Source organism: Lissotriton vulgaris, chromosome 4_1 (assembly GCF_964263255.1).
Source record: "Lissotriton vulgaris chromosome 4_1, aLisVul1.2, whole genome shotgun sequence".
Classification (NCBI taxonomy): domain Eukaryota; kingdom Metazoa; phylum Chordata; class Amphibia; order Caudata; family Salamandridae; genus Lissotriton; species Lissotriton vulgaris.
In genome coordinates this window covers 831,131,285-831,159,083 of record NC_141691.1, presented here as the reverse complement: position 1 = coordinate 831,159,083, position 27,799 = coordinate 831,131,285, and positions in this window count along the sequence as shown.

Below are 27,799 nucleotides of genomic sequence, written 5' to 3'. Positions count from 1 at the left end.
CAGGGCCTAAGAGAATCATTAAAAGATCTCATAGCTCAGTTGGATCCTCAACCATGAACCTGTGAAGAACTCATAGCATTGACCCTTTGAGTAGGCCATAGATTGTCTGATCGTAAAGGTAGGTAAAAAAAGACCAGCTTTTTGTACCTATGTAAGATCCAGTGATAAAAAAAACAGTTGGTCATGACTCAAGAGTGCCTATAGATATAGGTAGAATAAAGAAATCCCTTACTCTGGAGGGAAAGGAAGCAAGATGTAAATGAGGTCTCTGTCTTTATTGCGGGGAAAAAAGGACATTTCATTTGGGAATGTCTAATCGTCCAAATACCTCCAACAATTGTATCCCAACTCTACACATCCCGACGAAGGAATCGGGAAACAAATAAACTCGGGCAATGTTAATGAGGTATCTCGGAGCTGTAAAGAAAAACCTCCTATAACAAAGGAAACTTTACTATCTGATGAATCAGTTGCCACTACATTAAAGTAATCAGTTCCACACTGAACCCTAAATGCTCAAGTACTTTTAGATAACCCATAAAAGAGGTAGAACGGCGTTGTCTTAATGTTAGATTCAGGGGCAACAGACAATTTTATAGACATGGACCATTGTACCATGCTAAAGATACCCATTGAGCACAAAGAAAAACAAGAAACAGTCAGAGCAGTAGATGGAACATTGCTCACTTCAGGTTTTGTCACCCATCATACCTGCCTAGTACTCCTAAAGTGTGTAATAGGTACTGTCACACACCAAAAACACATCAGATTCGATTTGATAACAGCACCCCAAATTGGAATGATTCTAGCAATGCCCTAGCTTATTCTTCATAATCCTAACATAAACTGGGGGCAAAGATCCATAGCTTTATGTATCAGCATGGTGTCATCAAACATGTCTTTCCTACGACTCCTTCTGTGACCAAACTTTAACTCCTAGCTATTGCATAGCTGGTGCTAAAACTGAGCTCTTTGTAAAACTATATAGAAAGATAATTGCCAATTCAGCAGACCAAGACACCCAGCTACCTCTATAACTTAAATACAAAGACCTCATAGATGTTTTAATGTCACCAGTGTGGAAACACTTCCACCACACTGCAATTACAATTGCCAAATCGATATTTTGTTGGGTTAAAAAATTCCATGTAGTAGAATGTATGACCCCACAGAACAAGAAAATCCATACCTGTGCGAACACTTGGACAAATACTTACAGAATGGTTTCATTAGGCCTTCAAAATCTCTAACTGTTTCACATCTTTTCTTTGTACCCGAAGTGAATAGTGAATTAAGGCCTTGCATCGAAAATAGGGCATTGAATAACATCACCATAAAGAACAAATCTAAGCTGGACCTCCATGGTGTGTAACACTTGGTACGTGTCAGGCCAGCTGATGAGTGGAAAACCGCATTTAGAACAAGATATGGCCTATTTTAATACTGGATTATACCTTTTGATCTTTGCAAAACCCCTGTTGCATTTCCATTTTTTATAAATGATGTGTTACAAGCCTATTTGGATAGATTTGTGATCGCATACATAGATGATATTCTGATCTATTCCTCCTCCTAGGAAAAACATTTGGGCATGCTCAAACTGTTCTAACTACCTCACGCCAGCAAGGCTTGTTCTGCAAGCTCTCAAAATATGAATTTCATGTTACACAAGTGAAATTTTGCTGCTCATTTTGACCCCAAAAGACATTAACATGGCAGAACAGAAAGTTCCAGCAATAAAAAGATGGCTGCAACCTCGGAATGTAAAAGACACTGAAGATTTAAAGGATTTGTGATTTTTTTCGTAGATTCATAGAGAACTTCTCTTCAAAATCTGGTCCTTTACCAAATTACTGCGTAAGTGAATTTCCACCAGTGGACAACAGAAACTGAATCTGCTTTCCAATCACTAAAGGATGCCTTGGTAATAGACCCTGTCTTACATCACCCAGATACCACACAAACATTTAATGTAGAAACATGCGCTTCGGATACTGCTACAGGTGCCATCCTGTCGCAACGAGATGTAGACAAAGGTCAACTCCACCCAGTGGCCGATCTTTTAAAAAAATTAGTCCTCCAGCAGTAAATTATACGATTGCGGAAAAAGAACTACTCGCAATATGTTTATCTTTTAAGGAATTTGATATTGTCATAACCTTTCGCCCAGGAAGCCAATATACCAAGGCAGATGCTCTGTCACTACAAGATCCATCAACAGCAAACACAGATTTAAAGCCAGCAGCCATGATACATCCTAGCCAAATCATAGGAGCACCTACAACAGAAACGTTTTTAGCTGAAGCATGAAAATCAATCACTGCCACTAGAATGAAACACTGACAACAATGTAACCAAGCAAGACACATTCAAGAAGGATTACCCTCTCAAGAATCAGATCTGTATGTTCCTTGGAAAAAACTGGTAACAAAAAGTATTACAATAGTGTGATAATGATGTCATAGCAGGACTTCTGGGTCAAACCCACACACTTGAGTTAATTCACAGATATTTTTGTTGACCAAGTTGGAGAAAATACACCATGCAATATGTATTCAATTTCTAGATTGCTACATTTGCAACAGAGCCAAAGCTGACACACACAAAAAAAGTGGTTTGTTGCATCCACTCCCTTCTCCCCAGCAAGTATGGGAAGACATATCACTTGATCTCATCACAGCTCTTCCTGTAGATCAAGGAAAAGTTTCTATCTTGGTGATAGTAGATCACTTATCAAAAATGGCAGACTTTGTAGCATGTTCTGGTGTTCCAACAGCATCCAACACAGTTAATCTTCTCCTAATACATGTGGTTCGACTTCATGGTCCGATAGAGACAGGCAGTTTACATCCAAATACTAGAAGGCCTGGTGTGCTGTATTACAAATTCAGAACCATTTATCAACAAACTTCCATCAAAAGACCAATAGACAAACCAAAAGAGTTATCCAAGATATAAACAACACTTTACGCTGTTATTTTTCAGACTCACTAGGATCATGCCTCTATGGGCAGCGGCATTTGTGTACTATAATCTGCAACATTCGTCCATTCATATGTCACCATTCTTTGCTAACTATGGTCATCATCCTCGCTATTTACCATTTCTATTACCTCAAAGACATAAAAACCTACCAATACCATCTCAAACCTTACAAAAACTGCAGACTCTAGCAAACACATTACGATTTAATGAATAGAATGAAGCCAAACAACATAAGAGTTTTGCAGATTGAAAAAGACAACCTGCTCCTGTTTTCCATCCTGGAGACAAAGTATGGCTTTCAACTAAACATGTAAGACTTAAATATCATAATTGCTTTCAACCCAAATATATTTGACCTTTTCCAGCCAAAAAAGTATCAATTAAGTATGGGCGAATTTTGCGAATCTTGCGTTCGCGAATTTTGCGGATTTGCGAATTCGCAATCCGCAAAATCCGCAAATTCTCGCGAATTTGCTGATTTTTTTTTTGTGTTCGCAAGTGTTTCTGCCAGTTCGCGAGGATTTGGTACTAGTTCGCAATTGCGAACTTACTTGTCGGCTCGCAACGGTCGCGACTAGGTTGTTTCTACGTCTGGTTCATCATCACAGCCTCCCAGCACCCTCTGTTTCACCACTGGCACCCTCTCTTTGACCCATGCCACCCTCTGTTACATCAATGCCACCCTCTGGTTCATCATCACATCACTGTAGAAGATGGGGGGGGGAAAGCAAGCCCACCTGCCCTGCTTGAACTGACATGAATTAATTTGGGGTTAGTTTATTAACAACACCTGCCCTGCCCCAACTGACAATAATGAATTAGGGGCTAATTAATGTGTCACTGAATTTGAAGTTCCAGCCTGGCACCTGCTTGTCTGCTCCCTTAGCTGTAAATCAGGACCTTTGTGGCATACAGTTAAGGTCAGAGCAGGGTCACACAATAGTTGCAAGCAGGCAACCGAATTCTGGAGGGCCCCCTCAGGAAGCACTACAGGGAATCGTTACAAATCATGAGGTTGACCTTTTGCACCTGCTCATTGCTTTTGCTTTTGCAAAAATCGTTTTTCGTTTTTTTCGCGCTATTCGCGGGGCGCGGCGTCGTGCGAAACCGACCGCGGAAGCCGCCAATTCGTGCGAATGAGCTTTTTATTTTTTTGCGGCTTGTTGTTTCGTGAGTTTTTTTGCAGTATTCGCGAGCCGCTTGCAGCGCAACACGTGAATTTACCCCAAGGTCGAGTACAGGCACGGCCATTTTGTTTGCGTGACGTATTTCCGTTTCCGCCCGCTATGTATAATCTCGCGCATTAAGCGCATTGCGAGTAGAAGTTCGCACGAGATCGCGAGGAAAATCTCGCGCGAACTTACTTTCGCGCTCGTGAACGGGCGCCGGCCATCTTGTTTTTCATTCATTTCCTGTGTCTGGGCATGGTGTTTAATCCTCTTGCTATCTTCGCCATCCTTTGCTTGTTTTCAGTTTTTTTTTAACGATTTTGCTTCTTATCTATCCCTCTCTTTTCCTAGCTGTATATTTTTGTCTTTTCTGCTATTTTTCTTTACTTTTAAACAACTTTTTTAAACTCTTTTCTTTTCTTCTTCCCTATCCTATTCCTTCTTAATTTTCTACTTCCTACCTTACCTGCCCAGACCATGGTGAAGCCAGGCGCCGTGAAGCTGCCCAGGCACTTGAGGGCGGCAGCGGCGGCGGGGAGGTGGAGTCCTGGACCCCGTGCCAGGACACCATGCGGTCGATTGAGGGGGGAGCAGGTGATGCGACGGGAGATCTTCAGCCCGGAGGAAGTGGGCGCGCTGGTCTACTTCGTCCAGCGCCGCCTGCCCAGGACCATCGCGGGAGGCGGCAGGATCGCGGCCGGCGGCTACAACATGCGGGAGCGCCGGAAGCGGTGGGAGAAGGTGTGCTGGGCCATATCCCACCTCTACGGGGTCCAGCGCACCTACAGCCAGGTCACCCATCGCTGGACGGACCTCCTGGACCGGGAGCGCGACCTGCTGGACCAGCTCGGCTTGGAGATCCCCGGGCTTGGTGAGTAGTAGTAGCCATTTCATCACTCACTACTATGAAGTTTTCTCCTGCTCTGTGTTGTTGTATTGCAAATATTTTTTTTTACATGGAGCAAGCCAATATTGCCGCTGATGACGATTACATTGTAGTTAAATTATATTTCAAAATCTTCTGTGCATTTCAGGTGCACTGCTCTCCTTCTCAGTGGCGTTGCTACTATGCTTAATTGTTTTCTATTTTGTGGTCTCATTGGCCTGAGTAACTATTATTTATGAGTGTACTTTACAGAACTGCGTAATGCTAGACACTAGGGGGCAGATTACATTTACAAGCCCCTTGCGCCACGTTTACGTTGCCTTGCGTGACGCAACAGCGGCGTAAACGTGCCGCATCCCTGCGAGTCATTTACAGCATGACGCATCTAGGGAGATGCGTCACGTTATAAAGCCATGGGCTTGCACCACAATGGGTGCGTTCCTAGTACGCAGGGTGGGCGGTCCGGCAGCTGTGCGCCTCGCAAAATTGCCTGCGTGAAATCTACAAGATTTAACGCAGGCACTTCTGCGACGCTGCTACGTCAATTAAATTCCTTATGCCTGCTTGAAGCAGGCGAAAGGACTGACACAGCATGTTAAGTATTGGGTGGCCCTGAGCATTACTGGAGTTGCATTGCGTTGGCGACGTGACTCCAGCGATGCGCCGCTCTTAAGTGACGAGATGCGTCACGCAAGTGCCTACCCTTGTGCCAGGGCGCGCCGCATTGTAAATGAGGCGCATCTGATAGTCGCAAGGGTAGTTTTGCGTGACGCATTTGATCTGGCGCATCTCTGGAGATGCGCCAGAACGCGTAAGTAAGTATGCCCCTAAGGGGCAGAATTGCAATTAACGTCGCATCCCTGCAAAGTAGCAGGGATGCGCCATTAATTGTGCGGCCCGCTACCACCACCAAACATGGTGCGCCGTATTTGCAATGCGGCGCACCATGGGCCCAAAACGTCACCGAAGCTTTACTGCTGGAGTTGCGTCGCAACGATGGCGCAGCTCCAGCAATGCTCTGGGGTACCCTATCTCCCCAATGCTGGGTCAAGCCGTACGTCTGCTTCAAGCAGGTGCAGGGTTTGTGTGACGCATCATTGTCCTAAAGGTGACTGATTGAAATTTTGTAGATTTCCCTCAGCCACTTTTAGGATGTGTTCCAGCGCAGGAATGCCCTCCCTTGCGCCGGAACGCCCCCTGATGGCGCAGGGCTTTATAACGGGATGCATCTCCCAAATGCGTGACGTTGTTATAATATTATACGCCGCACCATGGCGCCTCTTTTGTTTAGCTGCTGCATCACAAAAGTCACGCAAGAACGGAGCAAAAGAGCCGCAAAGGGCTTAAATCTGCCCCTTCCTTTGTACCCCTGACAATAAGAAAAATAGTGGCGGTGGATTGATAGCTTGACTATTGAAATGACTGGTTATGTAGCAGGCAACTGTTAGTGTTGTCACTGATCTGACTGAAATCACAATGGAGTTTGTCTGTCACTTTGCGTCTTGCCTGCGGACTGCTGCCTGCCAGTCCTAGGTGAACCTTTCAGTACTTTGTTTAGTGAGTTACGTGACTTTAGAAGTCGCAGGTCCGCAAATCAATGAAAACTAACCCTAATCAATGTAATTTCGCGGAAATATTTTGTTATTGTTGTTTTGAAATGTTTGATTTGGTTGACATTGACAAGCAACAATCATCCATGTATTCTGTTCTTTCTTTCATGTTGTACGTCAGCTCCCCCCAGGGGCGAGGGGAGGACACAGGAGCAGCAGGCGGCGGATGCTGTTGAACAGGGCCAGGATCGGGCAGGCGAGGGCTCCTTTGCTGGCCCCAGTAAGTTTTCATTTTAGACTAGTACCTATTTTTCCTAGCGTTCCTCATTTGATTTTTTCAAAATTGTCTTTGATCTACTTGTAGACTGTATCTAAATTCTTATCCTGCCTCTACTATGACTCCCTGTGGTATTACTAGATTATTCTTATTAGTCTGTCTGTGTAGCTAACTAAGATTGCACGGTTGGCGAAACTCCCATTCTAGTCAGCAATAGCTCTATCAACTTAGTGCAGTCCTCTGGGATTGTCCATAATGTCTTTTGAAGTGTTCTATCTGGACTCATGCTTGCAAAAATTGCAAAACCTTTCGCTCAGTCACTCTAGTCTGGACAAAAAAACACTGAGTCTATTTAAGTTTAAAAGCTTTATTAAAAGTAAACACATTTATTAAAATTAAGTCATAATAAAACTAAACGTTTAACTGATAATGGAAAAGTGGTTAGTGCTGACGATTCATTGAAGACATTTCTTGTGGTCGAGCCGAGCTCTCACCTGGTTTCAACTTGATCTTGTTGTTAGAAGTCCATCTTCTGTCTGTGTGGAGAAAAATGGTGCGTGTTAAAAAACCAGCCTTCATCAGTTGTGCCAAAAAGTGCAGCAAGACAACCTTCCCTGGAAAAAGGGACATTTTTTTTAACTTTAAAGTAGACAGTCACAAATTACATTGTTTTCACATGTCTTCATTCCTAGACCAAATACTAGTGAGTGCTTTATTCTAACATTCTTACATGTACTTTGTAGGTGGAACATCTGGTGGCGGGGCCAGCGTGGAGGTGGTGGTGCTCGACACGGAGGAGGAGGGCAATTCTTCAGGGGAGGAGGCGGCGGCTGTGAGAGTTGAGACGGTGGTGGTGGCGGCCAGAGGTAAGCTCTTATATATTCCTTACTTATTGAGATTGAAGACGTGGCTGGGAAGGCAAGAATATGAGATGCATGGCTGGGTGAATGATGAAGCAATGATGGGTGGAAGGACAACAGCCTGGGTGGGTGACACAGAAACTGTATGTGTCCATATACCTGGATCATGCTACTATCTGACTCTTAGATAGCATATGTGTATCTAGAGCAGGGGTACTCATAGTACGGCCCGCGTGCCGGTGGTGGCCCGGCAAGCCTTCCTTGGCGGTGGCCAGACCTTGCAGACAATCACTGCTCCCCTGGCCCCCACAGAGCAGAGGCTTTGTTGTATTTCACCTGTTAGCGCCCCTGCATCTCCACTCTGACAATCACTGCTCCCCCGGCCCCCACAGAGCAGAGTGGAGATTCAGGGCCACAAAGAGATGAAATAGAACAAAGCCTCTGCTCTGTGGGGCCGGGCAAGCAGTGATTGTCAGGGTGGAGATGCAGGGGCGCTACAACAAACAAAGCCTCAATAATATGTTAATGGTCTTTTAAAGACATGTTAAGTACTTTGGTGTGGTTGTCTATGTGTGCGCGTTGAGGAAGCGGTCTCAGCCCGGGCTGAAGGCTGACACAGACAGACACACACACAGTGAGATGACAGAGGGGGAGGGAGAGGGAGGGCAGGAGGGAGAGCAGGAGGGAGAGAGATGTATGTAAATGCTGGGTCTGGTGGCTCAGTGGATGAAGGCATCTGCTGCAGGGACCTGTGTGCAACCTCATGGTCACAAGTTTTCGTTTTGCCTTAGCCCCGCCCCCTCTGACTCCGCCCCCACCAGTGCGGCCCTCGGCCACAAACTACACTGTAAATTTAGCCCCTGAGAGAAAGTTTGTGAGTACCCATGATCTAGAGAGAGTAGACGGTCAGTGGATGAACTAAGTGTAACTTTGAAGAGCATGTAACACTGCACCCGCACGTCCGTTCCAGTGTAGGAAAGGCAAGGAAAAGAAGTTTTAATTTTGTCCAAATACAACCATCAATAGTAGCAGTAGTTTGTATTGCAAGCACAGCATAGATCTGCTTATTACGGTGGCCACTCCCTACCTCTCTTAATAAGTTTAGTAGTACTTAGTCATTCATGTGTGGATGTATCACTGGTCACTCACTAAAAAGCAAAGCACCTAAAGTCATCCCATATATAAGCAAAAACATCCCATGTGAAGTGATAGATAATCAGATTATTTATCTTCTTCAATTTTCCATTTCTAGTACTCATTTGCACTGTAGGGTGAAAGTTAAAATAATTAAGCAGTAGCCCTTGTAACAGAGTATTCTCAGTGCCACCCGTAATAGAAAAGTAAGAGCTTCACCACCTGCATGTACTGGACGGGTACAGTAACGCAACGCAAGTCTAGGTCACTCATCATGGCGTGCGTCTCTTTTTCTCGGGTGCAAGTTCACTGCGCTGGCATTATGCCGGCTTGCAGAAGATAACTTATCAATTTTCCTAAACAAGAGACAAGAAGAAGAATAAGACTGGTGTACTTTCATAGTCGACTCCAATGGAAGTCCATAGTGCTCGTAGAATTTGTTCCTTAAACTCCCACTAATGTTAGAGCAAGGATGAAGAAGTGGGAGGTTAGATAGATACTGGCCTCAATAGTTTTGTAATGCGCTTGCAAGTTGCTAGTTGTACTGCAACACAAATTTCTGCTGAATTATTGAGTTAATCTTAAAGAGCATTGGTTACAGACTATGTCTTTCTTTCTTCATATAGATGCTCCTTCCAAACGAACAAGGAGGAAGGAGCTGGCTAGAGCGGCCCGGCAACGGAGGATCGAGGCCACTGTTGCGGAATATCGGCGGTTGGTGGCCCTGGAGGACGAAGAAAGTGTGCAATCGACCACAACAACAACGTCGTCTGCATCGGCCTCCGTGGCCCCACGGGCTGCCACCCAGCACAGTGGTCCACCCAGACTGAGCCGGGCTGCCAAAGGCAAACACCACCGCCGAGCAGCAAGGGCAACAGCTGCCTCTCACAGGCATTGCACCTGCAAGGCAGTGAAGGCACGCCTGCGCCGCAGTACCCTGATGGTGTCCCGCCTTCAGCAGGAGCTCGCCTTTCTCCGCGAGGAGCATGATGCCCTGGCCCAAAAAGTAAACAGCATCCACCCATAGTGTCCCTTGCCCCTTTTTTAGAGACTTTTGGGGGGTGGGAATTGGGAGTTGGGTTTTTGGGGACTTTTGAAGGACAATCGTTGGGGTTAGGGAGGGTCTTGCGGGAGAGTATTTCGTTAGGGATATAAATATACTTTTTCAAACTTTATCTGAGCATACCTGTTTTTTACTGCTTGCCTGGTGGGTGGGGGTTTAACAGTGACTTTGTTTTCCTGAAAGTTTAGTTCCATTTTCTTCCTTTAAGTGTAAATGCCCAAATGTTTTCAACACTAAGTGCCTCTCACACAGTAAGTGAAGTGAATTCAAGAGTCCTAGGACTTTAGTAGTACTACCGTCAGTCTCTCGTCTCTCCTAATACTCCATTATACTCCCAAACCACCAAACGCTTATCTTACCTGTAATTTGTGTTTGAAAGTAGGGCTAGACCCAGGGCTGGCTCCACGGGAAACAGCGAATAAGGTTGGCAATCCTGGGCGGATAAAATTTCCTCATAGCGGTGGTACTAGTGGTGTGACACAGTGGCAGTTACATGCCTATGAAAAAAAAGAAAATTAAATCTGGTTTGTCCTCCTGAGCAATTCAACGGTACAATATAGATTATAGCAGGTGACAGAAGTACACTAGAACAGTGCCACATTGTAGCCTAACAAATGGTAAAGTATAACTACTAATTCGGTTGAAGTTCTTTGACATTAGCCATGGGTCTTTGTCAAGCAGAGTAAGAATATATCCTCGGATTTCTTCACCAGCCTGTTGCTATCACCTTATCCTCCCCAGCAAGTGTGTGGATTTATTGCTGTAATTTAGTCACACATCAATCAAAACCACACAGCCCGGGGGAAGAGGGTTAGGGTTTGAAAAATGGATGGGTACGGGGGTTTTTGGGAAAGGTTTTGGGAGACAAGAAAAAATAGCACAGCATGGACAAACAATTGTGAACATAAACAAATCTTTGGGTACAAACCTACCCATGAATCTTTGAAAGTGCATGCACTACTGCATGCATGTCAGTGAAAAGTAAGTAGTACTTTCGACAACTGTGGAAGAAAGAATGCGACAGTACGGGGCGTGTGTGGAATTATTGATAACTATGTTCAACACAAGGTCTCTGTTGCCAGATACCTGAGAGCCTTGCTGGTCACTATAAATCCATTCACCACACTCAATGGGGTTGGTCTGGAAGGTATAGTAGATAGAAAAGGAGAAATTGCTCTTTTTCTAGGTGTCCCCTCACTCACCAGGGTTGCCCCTTAGTGACATGCTTCATCATTGGGGCCATCCCAGTCCTCTATCGGGCTGGGGCGTGCTGCGACTTGCAAATTACGTAGGAGCACTTACAAATGACTATGTGTGGTGCAGATGTGATTGTGGAGTGGACTAAGTGATGTGTTAAGGGATCAATTTAGAAGCAGAGAGAGATCCAAGAAATGCAGTCACAGTCAGAGAAAAACACAATGGATACTGTATCTCTATGTTGTTGTAGTTGTCCTGTTGAAAGTGGTAAGTAAGTTGCCTGCAGAAAAAAAATCCTCTTATTAGCGGCACTCCTCCATTTCAGCTGACGCTTCGTCCATCGATGTTGGTCACCAGAAGACACCCTGTAAAAAAAGCACAGCATGGACAAACAATTGAACATAAACAAATCTTTGGGTACAAACCTATCCATCAATATTTGAAAGTGCATGCACTACTGGATGCATGTCAGTGAAAAGTAAGTAGTACTTTCGACAACTGTGGAAGAAAGAATGCGACAGTACAGGGCGTGTGTGGAATTATTGATAACTATATTCAACATAAGGTCTCCGTTGCCAGATACCTGAGAGCCTTGCTGGTCACTATAAATCCATTCACAACACTCAATGGGGTTGGTCTGGAAGGTATAGTAGATAGAAAAGGAGAAATTGCTCTTTTTCTAGGTGTCCCCTCACTCACCAGGGTTGCCCCTTGGTGACATGCTTCATCATTGGGGCCATCCCAGTCCTCTACGGGCTGGGGCGTGCTGCGACTTGCGGATTACGTAGGAGCACTTACAAATGACTATGTGTGGTGCAGATGTGATAGTGGAGTGGACTAAGTGATGTGTTAAGGGATCAATTTAGAAGCAGAGAGATCCAAGAAATGCAGTCACAGTCAGAGAAAAACACAATGGATACTGTATCTCTATGTTGTTGTAGTTGTCCTGTTGAAAGTGGTAAGTAAGTTGCCTGCAGAAAAAAAATCCTCTTATTAGCGGCACTCCTCCATTTCAGCTGACGCTTCGTCCATCGATGTTGGTCACCAGAAGACACCCTGTAAAAAAAGCACAGCATGGACAAACAATTGAACATAAACAAATCTTTGGGTACAAACCTATCCATCAATCTTTGAAAGTGCATGCACTACTGGATGCATGTCAGTGAAAAGTAAGTAGTACTTTCGACAACTGTGGAAGAAAGAATGCGACAGTACAGGGCGTGTGTGGAATTATTGATAACTATATTCAACATAAGGTCTCTGTTGCCAGATACCTGAGAGCCTTGCTGGTCACTATAAATCCATTCACAACACTCAATGGGGTTGGTCTGGAAGGTATAGTAGATAGAAAAGGAGAAATTGCTCTTTTTCTAGGTGTCCCCTCACTCACCAGGGTTGCCCCTTGGTGACATGCTTCATCATTGGGGCCATCCCAGTCCTCTACGGGCTGGGGCGTGCTGCGACTTGCGGATTACGTAGGAGCACTCATAAATGACTATGTGTGGTGCAGATGTGATAGTGGAGTGGACTAAGTGATGTGTTAAGGGATCAATTTAGAAGCAGAGAGAGATCCAAGAAAAGCAGTCACAGTCCGAGAAAAAGACAAAGGATACTGTATCTCTATGTTGTTGTAGTTGTCCTGTTGAATTTGGTAAGTAAGGTGCCTGCAGAAAAAAAATCCTCTTATTAGCGGCACTCCTCCATTGCAGCTGACGCTTCGTCCATCGATGTTGGTCACCAGAAGACACCCTGTCCACTGCCTGGCTGATGCAGAATTGTGGCTCGCTAATGTGAAGCCTGACTCCATCCTTTTTTCCCCATTGCACAGACTGAAACCCGGCCTGTAATTATTCAACGAAAAACAGGAAGTGATATAATATTACAACACCACTGATAAATAAATATAAGGTATGTAGGCTGTGGAGTGCAAAAAGTCACACTTTGATTTTCCTAGTAGACAGTACAATATTTTTGAAAGTGCGTACTCTGTCAGAGTCACCTTTTAAAGGATAAATAAGTATGGGCAAATTAATGTAGCGGATCTTTCCCCTCAAGCTAGGTGTCCTGTAAACTGTGTTTTAGAACAAAATTAGATCTTCCCAGCAGTGCTCAACCACCCAGACCCTTACTAAAGCCAGTCGCAAAAATGTAGAAGACCCCCAATCAAATCTCAAAAAACTAGGCCTAGCAGAAAACTGGTGACAAAACGTACTTTGAAAGTAAAAGTAGGCCCAAGTACCCCCTTACCCACCGTGGATTGCATTCAAACCACCTGCAAGCAACCAAGCAAAAGTATCCATAGCCAGCATCGCTCCAAGACTCGAAAACTCCCCCACCCAAACACATGCAATAAAAATACTGCTAACCCTAACGAACCCTAACTTAAGAATAGTGGCAAAGGCTTTCTTTAACTATGCCAAATCCCCCCTTTCCCACCATGGATTTTCTTCAAATGACTTGCAACCAAAATTACACATTCTCACGAGTGCTCTAAGACCCCAGAACTCAGTTGCAAAAATCTAGAACACTCCGAAAGACATGCAATCCTGCTGCTAGGGCTAACCCTAACGAACCCTAAGTTACAAAAAGTGCCAAAAGGCTTTTCGGCGTGGATTTTGTCCCAACCACTTCTACCCGGCATTAGACCTTCCCAGGAATGCCCCAAGACCCGCCAACCCACCCGCCAAGAAGCATAACACCCCCAAACAGGCCAAAAGCAAAATCTTATACTTGCAATATTTCTCGGCCTTCGGTCTAAACGCGCTGCGTAGCTAGGCCATAAGTCGGGGTTGCCACCACGGATTTCCTGAAAAGCAAATGCAATCAAGATTAGAGTGTCCCAGCAGTGCTCCCAGACCCCGAAACTCACCCACAAACACCAGGAAGCCCCACAAACAGGCCCCCGAAAACGCTACATTGAGCAAAATGTCAGAAATAGCAAAAAAAAAATCGGCCTGGATTTTGTCCCAACCACTTCTACCAGGTATTAGACCTTCCCAGGAATGGCCCCAGAGCCGTCAACCCAGGAGAAAACTAGTAAAAGACCCCCAAACAGCCAAAAAGCAAAAGTACAAAAATGGGGACTTAGTCATTTTCTTTCCAATTTCCCAAAACACTCCGCGCGCGCTCTGCAGCTAGGCCCTAACTCCCCTCTGCCACCATGGATTTGCTTCAAACCTCTTGCAAAGTAAAGTATCCATAGCCAGCAGTGCTCCCAGACCCCGAAACCCACCCACAAACACCAGGAAGCCCCACAAGCAGGCCCCCGAAAACGCTACATTGTGCAAAATGTCAGAAATAGCAAAAAAACAAATCGGCCTGGATTTTGTCCCAACCACTTCTACCCGGTATTAGACCTTCCCAGGAATGCCCCAAGACCCGCCAACACACCCGCCAAGAAGCATAACACCCCCAAACAGGCCAAAAGCAAAATCTCATACTTGCAATATTTCTCGGCCTTCGGTCCAAACACGCTGCGTAGCTAGGCCATAAGTCGGGGTTGCCACCACGGATTTCCTGAAAAGCAAATGCAATCAAGATTAGAGTGTCCCAGCAGTGCTCCCAGACCCCGAAACTCACCCACAAACACCAGGAAGCACCACAAACAGGCCCCCGAAAACGCTACATTGAGCAAAATGTCAGAAATAGCAAAAATAAATCGGCCTGGATTTTGTCCCAACCACTTCTACCCGGTATTAGACCTTCCCAGGAATGGCCCCAGAGCCGTCAACCCAGGAGAAAACTAGTAATAGACCCCCAAACAGCCAAAAAGCAAAAGTACAAAAATGGGGACTTAGTCATTTTCTTTCCAATTTCCCAAAACACTCCGCGCGCGCTCTGCAGCTAGGCCCCAACTCCCCTCTGCCACCATGGATTTGCTTCAAACCTCTTGCAGAGTAAATTATCCATAGCCAGCAGTGCTCCCAGACCCCGAAACCCACCCACAAACACCAGGAAGCCCCACAAACAGGCCCCCGAAAACGCTACATTGAGCAAAATGTCAGAAATAGCAAAGAAAAAATCGGCCTGGATTTTGTCCCAACCACTTCTACCCGGTATTAGACCTTCCCAGGAATGCCCCAAGACCCGCCAACCCACCCGCCAAGAAGCATAACACCCCCAAACAGGCCAAAAGCGAAATCTCATACTTGCAATATTTCTCGGCCTTCGGTCGAAACACGCTGCGTAGCTAGGCCATAAGTCGGGGTTGCCACCACGGATTTCCTGAAAAGCAAATGCAATCAAGATTAGAGTGTCCCAGCAGTGCTCCCAGACCCCGAAACTCACCCACAAACACCAGGAAGCCCCACAAACAGGCCCCCGAAAACGCTACATTGAGCAAAATGTCAGAAATAGCAAAAAAAAAATCGGCCTGGATTTTGTCCCAACCACTTCTACCCGGTATTAGACCTTCCCAGGAATGCCCCAAGACCCGCCAACCCACCCGCCAAGAAGCATAACACCCCCAAACAGGCCAAAAGCAAAATCTCATACTTGCAATATTTCTCGGCCTTCGGTCCAAACGCGCTGCGTAGCTAGGCCATAAGTCGGGGTTGCCACCACGGATTTCCTGAAAAGCAAATGCAATCAAGATTAGAGTGTCCCAGCAGTGCTCCCAGACCCCGAAACTCACCCACAAACACCAGGAAGCCCCACAAACAGGCCCCCGAAAACGCTACATTGAGCAAAATGTCAGAAATAGCACAAAAAAAATCGGCCTGGATTTTGTCCCAACCACTTCTACCCGGTATTAGACCTTCCCAGGAATGCCCCAAGACCCGCCAACCCACCCGCCAAGAAGCATAACACCCCCAAACAGGCCAAAAGCAAAATCTCATACTTGCAATATTTCTCGGCCTTCGGTCCAAACGCGCTGCGTAGCTAGGCCATAAGGCGGGGTTGCCACCACGGATTTCCTGAAAAGCAAATGCAATCAAGATTAGAGTGTCCCAGCAGTGCTCCCAGACCACGAAACTCACCCACAAACAGACGGAACCCCCCCTAAGAGCACCTAAAAGGCAAGCAAGTCATCAAAAACACAAACAAATTTCCGCCTGGGATTTGGTCCAAACCACTTTTATCCGGTATTAGAGCTTCCCAACAATGGTCCCAGAGCCGTCAACTCACCTGCAAAGAGGTACAACAACACCCCCACAAGTGCTGAGTCTTTCTTCATTGGGTGTAAACCAGCCCTCTGGTTTGATGGAAATAGGAGTCTGGAGGAGGAGGATAGAGGAGCATGTTCTTCTGAACTTGTGAACCTGAGGAATGCAGACTGCGGCAACTTCAAATCAATTAGCAAACCAGTGAAGACAGTTCTGCTGATGGGCTTGATTTTGTGATTATCTGATTAAAGGTTGAAATATATTAACTGTGCACAACAAAGAAAGACAGACACACAGGAATAAAAGTGAATAAGGACGAAAAAGAAAGTTATTGATTCGTTGTCTCATTTTCAGGGCTCGGTATCACGGTCCAGGAATAAGAATAAGGCTTCGTCATCATACTCGAATTCAGGCAGGGTGAGCTCAGTGTCACCTGACAGAGTAGAAATTCCCTCATCTATGTTGCTGGCCACCTCCTCTTCATCCGGCACGCTTTCTCGTACTCTGAAATCTGGTGGTATGAGGTGCTGATTCATCTTGATCATTGTTAACCTCTCCACATTTTTGGGCGAGAGGCGGCTCCTTTTGGGAGTTACAATGCCACCAGCAGCACTGAAAACCCGTTCAGAAGACACGCTTGCAAGTGGGCAAGACAAGTAGTTTAAAGCCAGGTTGGTGAGCTGTGGCCACAATTCATTTTTCCCATGCCAATACGCCAATGGGTCAGAATTAACATAGACCTCTGTTGAGTCATTCAGATAGTCCTTCACCATCGACTCAAGTTCCTCATCCAAGGTTCCTCCACTTTGCTCAGCTCTTGCTGTGCCTCTGACCTTTTAAGAACCAAACCCACGCAGAGCTAGCCAATCCTCTTCAGCCTCCAATGTTTCTGTTGTGTCTCGTGCAGATGATCCGGTTGCAGGTGTCTTTAACGGCTGAGAGGTCACTTGTGCCACAGCCACAGGTGCAGAAGTGGATTGTTTTGACTGGGGATGGCCTGCTGATGTACTGCCATTTCCTTCAATTTTCAGCCGTTCTCTTTCAAACCTCTTGGCTGACAAGGCTAGCCAATGTTTGTACTTTGGAACATGTTCATCATCAAAAGGAAAGAATGCTTGGCCTGCCAGCGCCTTTTTGTAGCGTGGATCCAGAATAGTAGCACAAATGTAATGCTCTTCTGAGTGGATCTTTTTAAGACGTTCATCACCTTGTAGGAGCTCTAATAATTTCTCAGCCAGAAGCAAAGAGTCTTGTTTTTTTTCATCTTTTTCAAACACAGAACACACCTCCTTCAGTTGGTTCTCCAGCATGTACAACAATGGGATAGCTTTTCCCAAATTAGAGTCCTCCTTGCTGACTGCACGCGTGAAGAACTCAAAAGGACGAAGCATGCGTGTCAGGCTTTGAACTATGTTCCATTGCGCCGCACCCATCCTCAGCTCCTCTGTACCCTCTGTAAGGAAATATTGATCGAGTTCTGTATACTGCTCATACAGACGCTCAAGCATGTAGAAGGTTGAGTTCCAACGTGTTACCACCTCCTGGATGAGTGCTTTCACTGGCATTTGACGTTGATATAGCAGGCTCCTCAGCTGCTTCCGGGCCTTAAAAGAATGGCTGAAATGCTTGCACATTTTTCGGCAGGTGTCCAATACACTGTACGCTGCACTGCCTTTATTACCCAAGAATTTTTGGACAACCAGGTTTATACAGTGCGCCAAACACGGCACTCTGAAATAGTGACCGTCCCTCATGGCCTTAACTATATTGGAGCCATTGTCCGTGGAAACATAACCAACCTGGTGTTTTAGTGGGGACAGCCAGTTAAGGACCTTTGTGTTAAAGACATCCAAAATGTTTTCTGCTGTGTGACGTTTCTCCAAACCAAACATGGCTAGTGTTGCATGTTTCCGAGCAGCTTTAAAAACAATGTCCGTGTCAACACCTGTGTTTAGCTTTGCTTTAGCCCCTGAAAAAGAGACCCAGTGTGCAGTGATGCACATGTAATCAGCGCCTGCGCCATTGGTCCACATGTCTGTTGTCATATGTATAGTGTGAACAGCACTCTTCTGCAAAGCTGCCCCAATCACCTTCAGAACATCTTCATGTAGTGCTGGAACCGCAACTCGGGCAAAATAGAACCGGCTAGGAACCTTCCATTTAGGGCAGAGCGCTGCCACTAATTCTAGAAAACCAACCCCTTCTACAAAAGAAAAAGGGAGAAGGTCCAGAGCTAGCATTTTAGCCAGCTTAGTGTTATACAGACGCGTCAGTGGGTGGTTGCGTTCATATTGCGCTTCTGTAAACAACATCTTTTTAATGTTGCCCTGGACCAAGGATTTACGGGATGATGATGATATCTTCGACCCAGTTACGCTCCCTGATTAACTTTTCCGCATTGATGTCTCACTCTCTCCCACACTCTTAGTGTGCCTCACATGGGGTGTGCTGCTGACAGGGGTACTGGGTGTAAGTGAAGTGTTTGAATCGTCTTCTTCCTCCTCGTCATCATCAGATGAAAAATCAACGTTTTCATTACGTGCAATTCCGGCTTCCTTGACCGCCTCTAGGTGCGGAAACCATTGGACAGGGTGCGCTCTCCTAAGATGACCTCTCTGGCCTCCGGTACCATAGTTAGAACCAAGCTTACCACGACTAACTCGAAGCTTACAAATGCTACAAATGGTTACGTTATCCATTTTTGGGCAAACACTAAAGAAGTCCCAAACTGGAGACTTGAAATGTCTTTGGGGGCCGGAGGAGGCGGCGATACTGGTGGTGGTGGTCCTGCTGCTAATGCCAGATGAAGTGGAGGATGTGGATTGCCGAACTTCAGTACGTTTTGCACTTTCACCACCACGAATTGAGGTCGAGGTGGGTACCTTCTTGCGAGGAAGAAATATGGAAGCGGTAGGTGTTGGTGTACTACTTAACTCCAATCTAATGATTGTTGTGTTTCCATTTCCATTGCCTCCTCGTCAACATCATCATCACGCTCAGCAGCTTCTCGGGATAGGGTCAAAATGTCTCTTTGCTGCATGCCCGGTGGGGCTGCAGTGACCTTTGTGATGACTGGCTCGTCATCATCGTGAGAGGCTTCATCACCAGCAGTATCTGTCACTTCTTGTTGAGCCTCATCACACTCCATAGGTATGAGTTTTTCGACGACCTTCCTTTTACGCTTAGGTACCTTTGTCAGATCATGGTGTGCCTCACTCTCAGACCGCAGTGGTGGTTTCCAAGCTGGATCCGTATCATCAGAAGGAGGTGGGCTTGAAGAAGATGTAGACACCCCCCTTGATCTTTTCCTTGCTAGGGATGTGGAAGACAATGAATGATCATCAGGAGGAGTGGCTTCCAATGAAACCTCGGCTTCATTGTCGATTTCCTGATGTGCCCCTACTTCGGGAGGAACAACTATTGTGGGCACTTGTGACCCTCCACGCACCTCTGCTTGCGCATCTCCTTTTGCTGCCTCTCCTTCCACATGTACTTGGGCGTGTACTTGCACATGGTGTTGTTGTTGCGGCTGTGGTTGTTCAACACTTGTCAGATGAGTTACAACAACCTGTGTTGATTCAGGGACATTGCTGCTACTTTCTTGCGATGAGCCAACATCACTGGTCGATGGTGATTGGAGAAGTGCACTGACTGCCTCTGAAGCACTCAAGGGCTTTGACTTAAGTTGGCGTGGTGGTGGAGGCACTGAACCCAATGGAGCAGGGGTGCTGCTCCCAGCTTGGTCCCCAGCAGATCCTGCTGCTGCTGCAGGCGTACTTTTTTTTGTTGCTCCCAAAAAACGTGGCGGTTGGCACACCAGCCTCCTTGGTAACTTGCTTCTTCTGCTCCTTACTAGCAACTTTCTTGCTAGAGGAGCTACGGAGAACTTTTTTTGGGGCCATCTTCTTCAGAGCAGGTCAGACAGCAGGCCGCAGTTGCACGAATTGTAGAGTTGTCTGAGGCCAGACGTGACGTCGCGTGACGTTATGCTGCACACACACACCGCTGCAGGACTTCTTCCTGGCACTGGTGGTTCTCTTGAGTCTTGTGCACCTAAAAACAATGGAAGACAGAGGAACATCAGTTCAGTTATACACCACAAAAAAAATCGGGAAAAAAACAGAAAAATCAGCACAATCCCATTCCATCCATGCCCTCCATGATGTTTAAGTTCAAGACAGCCCACAGAAAGACTAGGCCCATGCTAGACTCAAATACCCCTGGTGAAAAGGCCACAAGTACAGCCCCAAAAAACGAAAATCACTGGAAAATCAGCACAATCCCAATCCATCCATGCCCTCCATGATGTTTAAATTCAAGACAACCCACAGAAAGACTAGGCCCATGCTAGACTCAAATACCCCTGGTGAAAAGGCCACAAGTACAGCCCCAAAAAACGAAAATCACTGAAAAATCAGCACAATCCCAATCCATCCATGCCCTCCATGATGTTTAAATTCAAGACAACCCAGAGAAAGACTAAGCCCATGCAAGACTCACTACCCCTGGGCATAAAGGTTGAAAAGTAGGCAAAATGGTTGCAGGCCTAACAACAAAGCCTGCATTCAAAATGGCCACTTGCCTCCCAGCACATGGCCAGTGCCTGTAGCAGCACTCAAAATGGCCACCAGCCACATGGCCTTTCCCTCCCCATGAACACCCCCAAAAATCGAAAAACACTGCAAAATCAGCACAATCCCATTCCATCCATGCCCTCCATGATGTTTAAGTTCAAGACAGCCCACAGAAAGACTAGGCCCATGCTAGACTCAAATACCCCTGGTGAAAAGGCCACAAGTACAGCCCCAAAAAACGAAAATCACTGAAAAATCAGCACAATCCCATTCCATCCATGGCCTCCATGATGTTTAAGTTCAAGACAGCCCACAGAAAGACTAGGCCCATGCTAGACTCAAATACCCCTGGTGAAAAGGCCACAAGTACAGCCCCAAAAAACGAAAATCACTGAAAAATCAGCACAATCCCAATCCATCCATGCCCTCCATGATGTTTAAGTTCAAGACAACCCACAGAAAGACTCAGTCCACCCACCACTGAGTACCCCTGGGCAAAAGGCCCCAAAACAGCCCAAAAATCGAAAATTCCAAAATTTTAGTTGCAGCAACTGTAATGCCCCAAACAAACTTACTTGTAAAATTTCTAATCCAACAGTGATCCAAAGAAAGTCAAAAAGGCCTCAAATCCAAAGATCCAGCAGCATCCACAAAAAGTAATCCTTCCAGCTCCAGATCCAAATGAAAAGTGACCAGGAGATGGACAAAGCACTGGGAGGAGCCTGCTGAACAGGAACAGGAAGTTGAAGACTGTGGGGCACTTCCTTCCTCCCACCCCCCTCCCCCCCTCCCCAAAATGGACTCCTCGCTAAAAAAGTGCAGGCAAATGTCAACCTTATGAGTTATTCAGATAAAAATCATCATTTCAAGAAGGTTTATGCTGCTTGCTGGTGGATTTCTTGTGTAGAATTGCAAATTTTATATTTTCGCTTGTGCGAGATTCTTGCTGCTCGCCGCATCTCAAATCTCGCAATTGCGAAGTACCGCGAGACGTGATCTCGCCGTACTCGCGTTGACAAACTATCGCTGGCAAGCCGCGATGACGTAATCGCGCTCGCCAATTCCCGCGGGATCACACAGCAAGATCCAAAATGGCGCAGCACTCGCAAACTATCGAGAAAAACAACTCGGCAAACGATGATAAACGCCGCGCGCCGCAAAAATTGTGTCACCAACGCCGCGCGCCGCAAAAAAAATCCGCTGCGTGCGAATTTGCGGATTTTGCGGGAAATTCGCAAATCTCGCCGATTGCGAATTTCCCGAAAATCTGCAAAATCCGCGAGCGTAACGGATTTTCCGCCCATGCTTAGTATCAATCCAGTTGCCATAAAATTATTACATTGTACTATGAAAATACACCCAAGTGTTTTGTTCCTCACTGTTGAAGCTTGCATCCAACAAAGCCTGTTTCCAACTTCCACCGGTAATGGTTGGCGACCAACCAGAATATGAGGTACGACAATCAATGCCGCAAAGGTAAATAGTGGTACCTCATTTCATGGAAAGGTTATGGTCCTGAGGAGCCATTTTCAGGGCTACATGCTTTGCTTAGTGTAGAGCAAGAATATCAATGGCAAAATATCGACATTCATAAATATCGAGGTAAGAATATCGTTGGTGTTAAATATTGATGTAATTACTATCTATGTAAAAAATATCGATTTGTTAGTTGTGTAAAAATATTGAGAGTGTTAAATATCGATGTTAAAAACATATATGGAAAAATATTGATGTCTGTAATATCGATGTGATGCTTATGATGCAACTTTTTATTTAGTTGTTCAATAGTTATTTTATGTTATTTTTTCAAATTTCTAATGTTCGTACGGAAAGAATAAATGTGAAATATTTTAATGTTTCTAATTTTCATAATAATTTTAGGAGCGGGATGTTGGGGTTATAGGGGATAAGGGTGGGTAGTAATATAAAAATTGTATTTTAAACTTATTACATTCAATAAATCTGTATATATTTTAGGAGTGGGATGTTGGGTTTATAGGGGATAAGGTTGGGTAGTAATTTAAAACGTTGTATTAAAAATATTAAATATTTTAAATTTGTATATATTTTAGGAGTGGGATGTTGGGTTTATAGTGGATCAGGGTTAGGTAGTAATTTAAAAATGTAGCACAATTTTAATATTAACAATTTACATTTAGAAAAAAATGTAATTTTAAATTTAAAATGTATCATTTAAAATTAGAATTGATACATTTTGCAAAATTACGTTTTTAAATTAAAAATGATAATTTGTGATTATAAATACATCAAATCTATACATTGTGTTTAATAAATATAAATATGTATTTTTTTTAAACTATCAAATATTGAAAATTCTCTAAATTAATTAATTGTATATTTGAATGTTACACATGTATTTATAAAATATATGAAAATAATATATTTTTTTAGATGTTAAAATATATTATTTACATTTTAAAGATAATTTGTTAAAAATCCTAATGTAAATGTAGATAAATATATATTTATAATATTTAAATTATATTTGGAAATGTTTTGTAATTATTATAATTTTATAATATTTATCTAATTAATAATGAAATAGTATAATGTAAAAAAAGAATTTATTGATATTTCACATTTGTAAAAATACTAATAATAAGAAAGAATTTTGGAATTTTTTATCAATTAAGTTTTTTTATTTTGAAATGTAGAAAGAAAATTTCTAGTAGTGTGTTATATATAGTTTTACAGATACATATTTATTTATACTGTAAATGAAAGGGTGGATATCAAATACTTATAGTTTATAGTTGATATGTAGGGGCTGATTACAATGGCGGGCAGATCGCCCCCTCCGGGCCGGCGGGGGCGATCTGCCCACCATCGAGAGAACAAAGACCCCTGCCATATTATGATGGCTGGGGGGTCCCCAGTGGACGGAAAGACCGTCCGCCGCTTTTCTGCCGGTTGACTCGTGATTCCTGCCATTAGCAACACATATATTTACCAATGAATAAACACCTAGGGGATCCTTAGGATGGTGGGCGGACTTTGTCTGCCCGCCACCCTATCGGGTAACAGGACCGCCCGACATAAGGGCGGGGGTCCTGTGAGGGCAATTAGGATGCATCTGTCACAGTGGCGGGCACATCCTGCATTCCTGTCATTGTGGCGGGCGGTTGTCCACTTCCATGCCCAACATGGCAGGCACCGTGCGGTGCCTGCCATGTTGTGCATGGAACTGCTGGGGGGTACCATAGGTACCCCCATGTGCACCCTCCACCCCCAGAGTCCCTGGTGGCCCGCAACGGGTCTCCAATGTCAAACACCGCATGCCAGAGAAAGGCATGTCCCCGCCTGCATAGTAATATCGAAGGCGGTGTCTAACAGGCACCGCTACCATATTAAACCCTTTTCTGCCTGTCAACTCGTTGACCAGGCAGAAAAGTGGCGGACGGTCTTTCTGTCCGCACCCGTCGCCCCCGACAGGGCGGGGGGGAATTGGGTGGCGGGTGGGGTCAGATCACGAATCCAATGATGAATAAAGCACCAACTTTTTTTCTTGATTTTTTAATACTTCTCTGAAAGACCAATTGCATTCTAATGGTCACTTGTGGCAACAGTTCTCTAAACTAGAAAGATAAGAATTTAGGCCCTATCTCCTGTATTCAGCAAAATTGTAACACGATTTCTTAGCAAGGGCATCTTGGAACACAAGGAAAGTTACACCCAATGAACAAAGATGGCCATGGGCATCTCCAAAATTGGTTCAAAGATGCTTTACATTTTGCCAGTAGCAAATGGTGGGACTAGTTAGTGTTTTTTGAACAGCGCATGACCATATGTCCTTCAGACCTATTCAATGACACAGAGTTCCGGGTCAAACGCAGGCCTGTCAGACGGAGCAAAAGGGGCTCAACCACACTAAGCCCACTCTGTTAAGAGAAAAAAAAATGTCGGGTTCCAATAACGAGTCTTCTTTGCAATAAAGAACAGCGCAACTTCTTTGCAATAAAGAAAGGCCTTTTATTTACCTTACTCCCTACCACTCTGTGTGTCACCTTTAAGGTTATCTTATGACTCAGATATACACGTTTACCAAAAATATACTCCTGTTGGTGATGTCATTTTGTCCTTCGTCTTAACTCGATCCCTTTGCCGGAAATATCTTGTTCCCAAAGATCACTCAAAACAGAACATCCTTCTGTTGATTTTTCCCGTTCTATTAATCAGAATGTTTTCTCAAACTTCCTTGCCCTCTATTGAAGGGTCATGTTGACCTAGGTCATACCGCTGAGCTGTCATTTGCGCATTTCGGAACCTCATCCTTGTGTAAAAGCAAAAAAACACAAGCTATTTTAGATCACTTTCAACGTGTGCTTTCATTTGTGTACAGCAGTGCAAAAGAGAGATAAGTCAATTCAATTTAAACATAACCTTTAGAACAAGCATTACGTATGAATGGCGACTATTTGCACTTATTCGTATCTTGGAGCAGCACTCGTTTCACGATCATATGTTACCACATGAAACGCCCATCTGCTGAATTCTCCTATTGTAAAGATCAGAACTGTAGCATACTGGTGGCTGAACGCCTCATTTTAATTTCCTAGCAACCTATTTTTCTTGAGTTCATGAACTCCAGCTAACCTATTAGATTGATGCAGGAGTGTTTGAAAGCACAGTACATCTTGGTTTCCTCACATGGCTTCCTTAGCATGTTGCTCATTAACTGGTTCTCCACAGTGACGCAAATAGAATACTCAATTATGTGCATATATGGCAATTAAATGTAGCTCAACCGACAATTTACTTATTTAATTAAATGGACAGTTTGTGTCTGGGGGTCAGAAGCTTCTCAAGCTGTCCTTCAATGCATAATGTATGACGTTCTAGCCTTGCCAGTCTCTGCAGGATGTGGCACTGGAAAAAGTGGTCTGAGCAGTGGGGTGGGGGCAGCAGTGGTGGTGTGACTGTGATATGTGGCTGCCGGCAGCACTGGCCTTCATCTTGCTGGGAGACTGGAGATGCTGGCAGCTGGCTGGGGACTGGACAGCAGCAGTTGTCTCCTCCATCTCGACCAGCTGCTGAAAATCACCCTGTATGGTCTCCAGCCTCTGCTGCCTCAGCTGAGCTACTATCTCGGGCCGCGTAGCTGATCAACCAGCAGGAGTAGCTGCATGAAGAAAGTAAATTGAAAACAATGCTCTGTGCAAAGCACTTCGTTTAAAATTATATAGTTGCACAGTAGCAGTACATTGCTGGTCTCCTGGGGCCATTCAAATTCGATGGGATTAGAGTCAAGGACATTTTATTACCCACCCATGCCTCACATTAAATACAAATGCACTGATCGCCTGAAACGAATAGGAAGAATAAATAGCACAGCAGTTTTAAAAAAAACACTATACAAACACTTTTGTGGGAAAAATTAAATTACCTCTTATTAATGAGAAAGGCATTATGCAGTAGGGAGTACAAGTATTCTTGTTGTGCTAAATTATTGAAGGCATGCTAGCTAGGGCGTTGTTAGTCCATACTTTGCTATTTTCTGCAATAGGGGCAGCTGTAATGGACAATCATCTTACTTCAATTCCAACGGTCGTGCTCTTTTACAAAATGCCTTTCAATTTTACCCTGACTCCGAAGAGATAGATAAATATTAATGATACAACGTCACACAGGTCATGTATAAAATGCAGATATCTTGTCTGCCGTAAGTAGATGGTAGTAAAAGCGATGCACTGCAGTACTGAGAAAGGATTAATGAACGGGATAGATAGATTGTACTTGGCACGTTCATCACAGGCTATCGCATCCACAAAACCCATGGCTCTTAGTCCCACTTTTCTCGCTGGCCTCGCCCTCCATCACAATTTATGATTATTTCCAGCAACTGCATGTGCTTGGCAGTAAGGAAAGGAAACTTTACTTACTCTACCACAGGATAAGTTAGAGGGATTTGGCTCGGTAAGAAGAGGTTTTGGTTCAGAATAGTGGGGTGTCACTGATCATCATCATGGGCCTGAGCTTTGGCTTACTCAGTCACTGTAGTTGATGAATGATGAAAGGGACAATTCTGAACAAGCTAGTAAAGAGCTTAGGAAAGTATAAAGGTGTGAACTACTAGGAGATTACTGAGTGTGCACTGGAAGGAAGAGAAACAAACACACCTTATTTTTGCTTTGCCAGGCATTGAAAACGTTGTAAATGCCACAATAACTGAAGTAGATTCACAATGCACAGCTAATACTGTAGTGCTGAATTGAACCATGCAGCCAATAGTTCATGAGTGGCACTGGCAAAATAGCATGGGCAGGGAGGTGATGATTTATGATGGGTGGGATACATATTTGCCTCACTTAACAAATTGTTAGGCTGAAAGCGTACAGACTCAGGCTGTGAGAGTACAGATTCTGGGTCTGAGCAACAGAAAAGACATGGGCTAGCCAGTACAGCAATATGTGCAGCAGTAACTTTCTATGTGTATCTTTGACAGGAGTACATGGCAGGACTATAGGAGGAATGCAGTGCAACTCATCACAGTGCCTGAACTCCTATTATGCAACATTATGTTTTAGCATGCGCTGCAAATAAGATATTTTGCATGTACTGGTTGTTCCGGGAGATTCATGGAAACCTGCACGAGGATGACCTGTGCGCACTTGTAAGGGCAATGTTCCCAAGTAACTTATTTTTCTTTGCTCTAGATGTTGCTTTGGTCAAATCCTGCAAGACACTGTCAAAGACGTGCTAAAGTATAAAAGGGAACCGCCTCCTGTACCAAGCGCTCGTGATTAGCTTTTGCACTGCATCAGAACTCCAGCCCGCAACTTCAAAATCCCTGTAAGGCAGAGGTCTTCAAACTTTTTGATGCCGAGACCCCCTTGTAAAACCTTTTTAGGCGTAAGGACCCCCTTACGACAAAAGATTCTAAAAACTGGTACTCCTCATCATCAACAACTATCGACAACCATAAATGCGCCTGTTAGACCTCATCACATCCATCCATCCATCATTCATCCACCCACACTT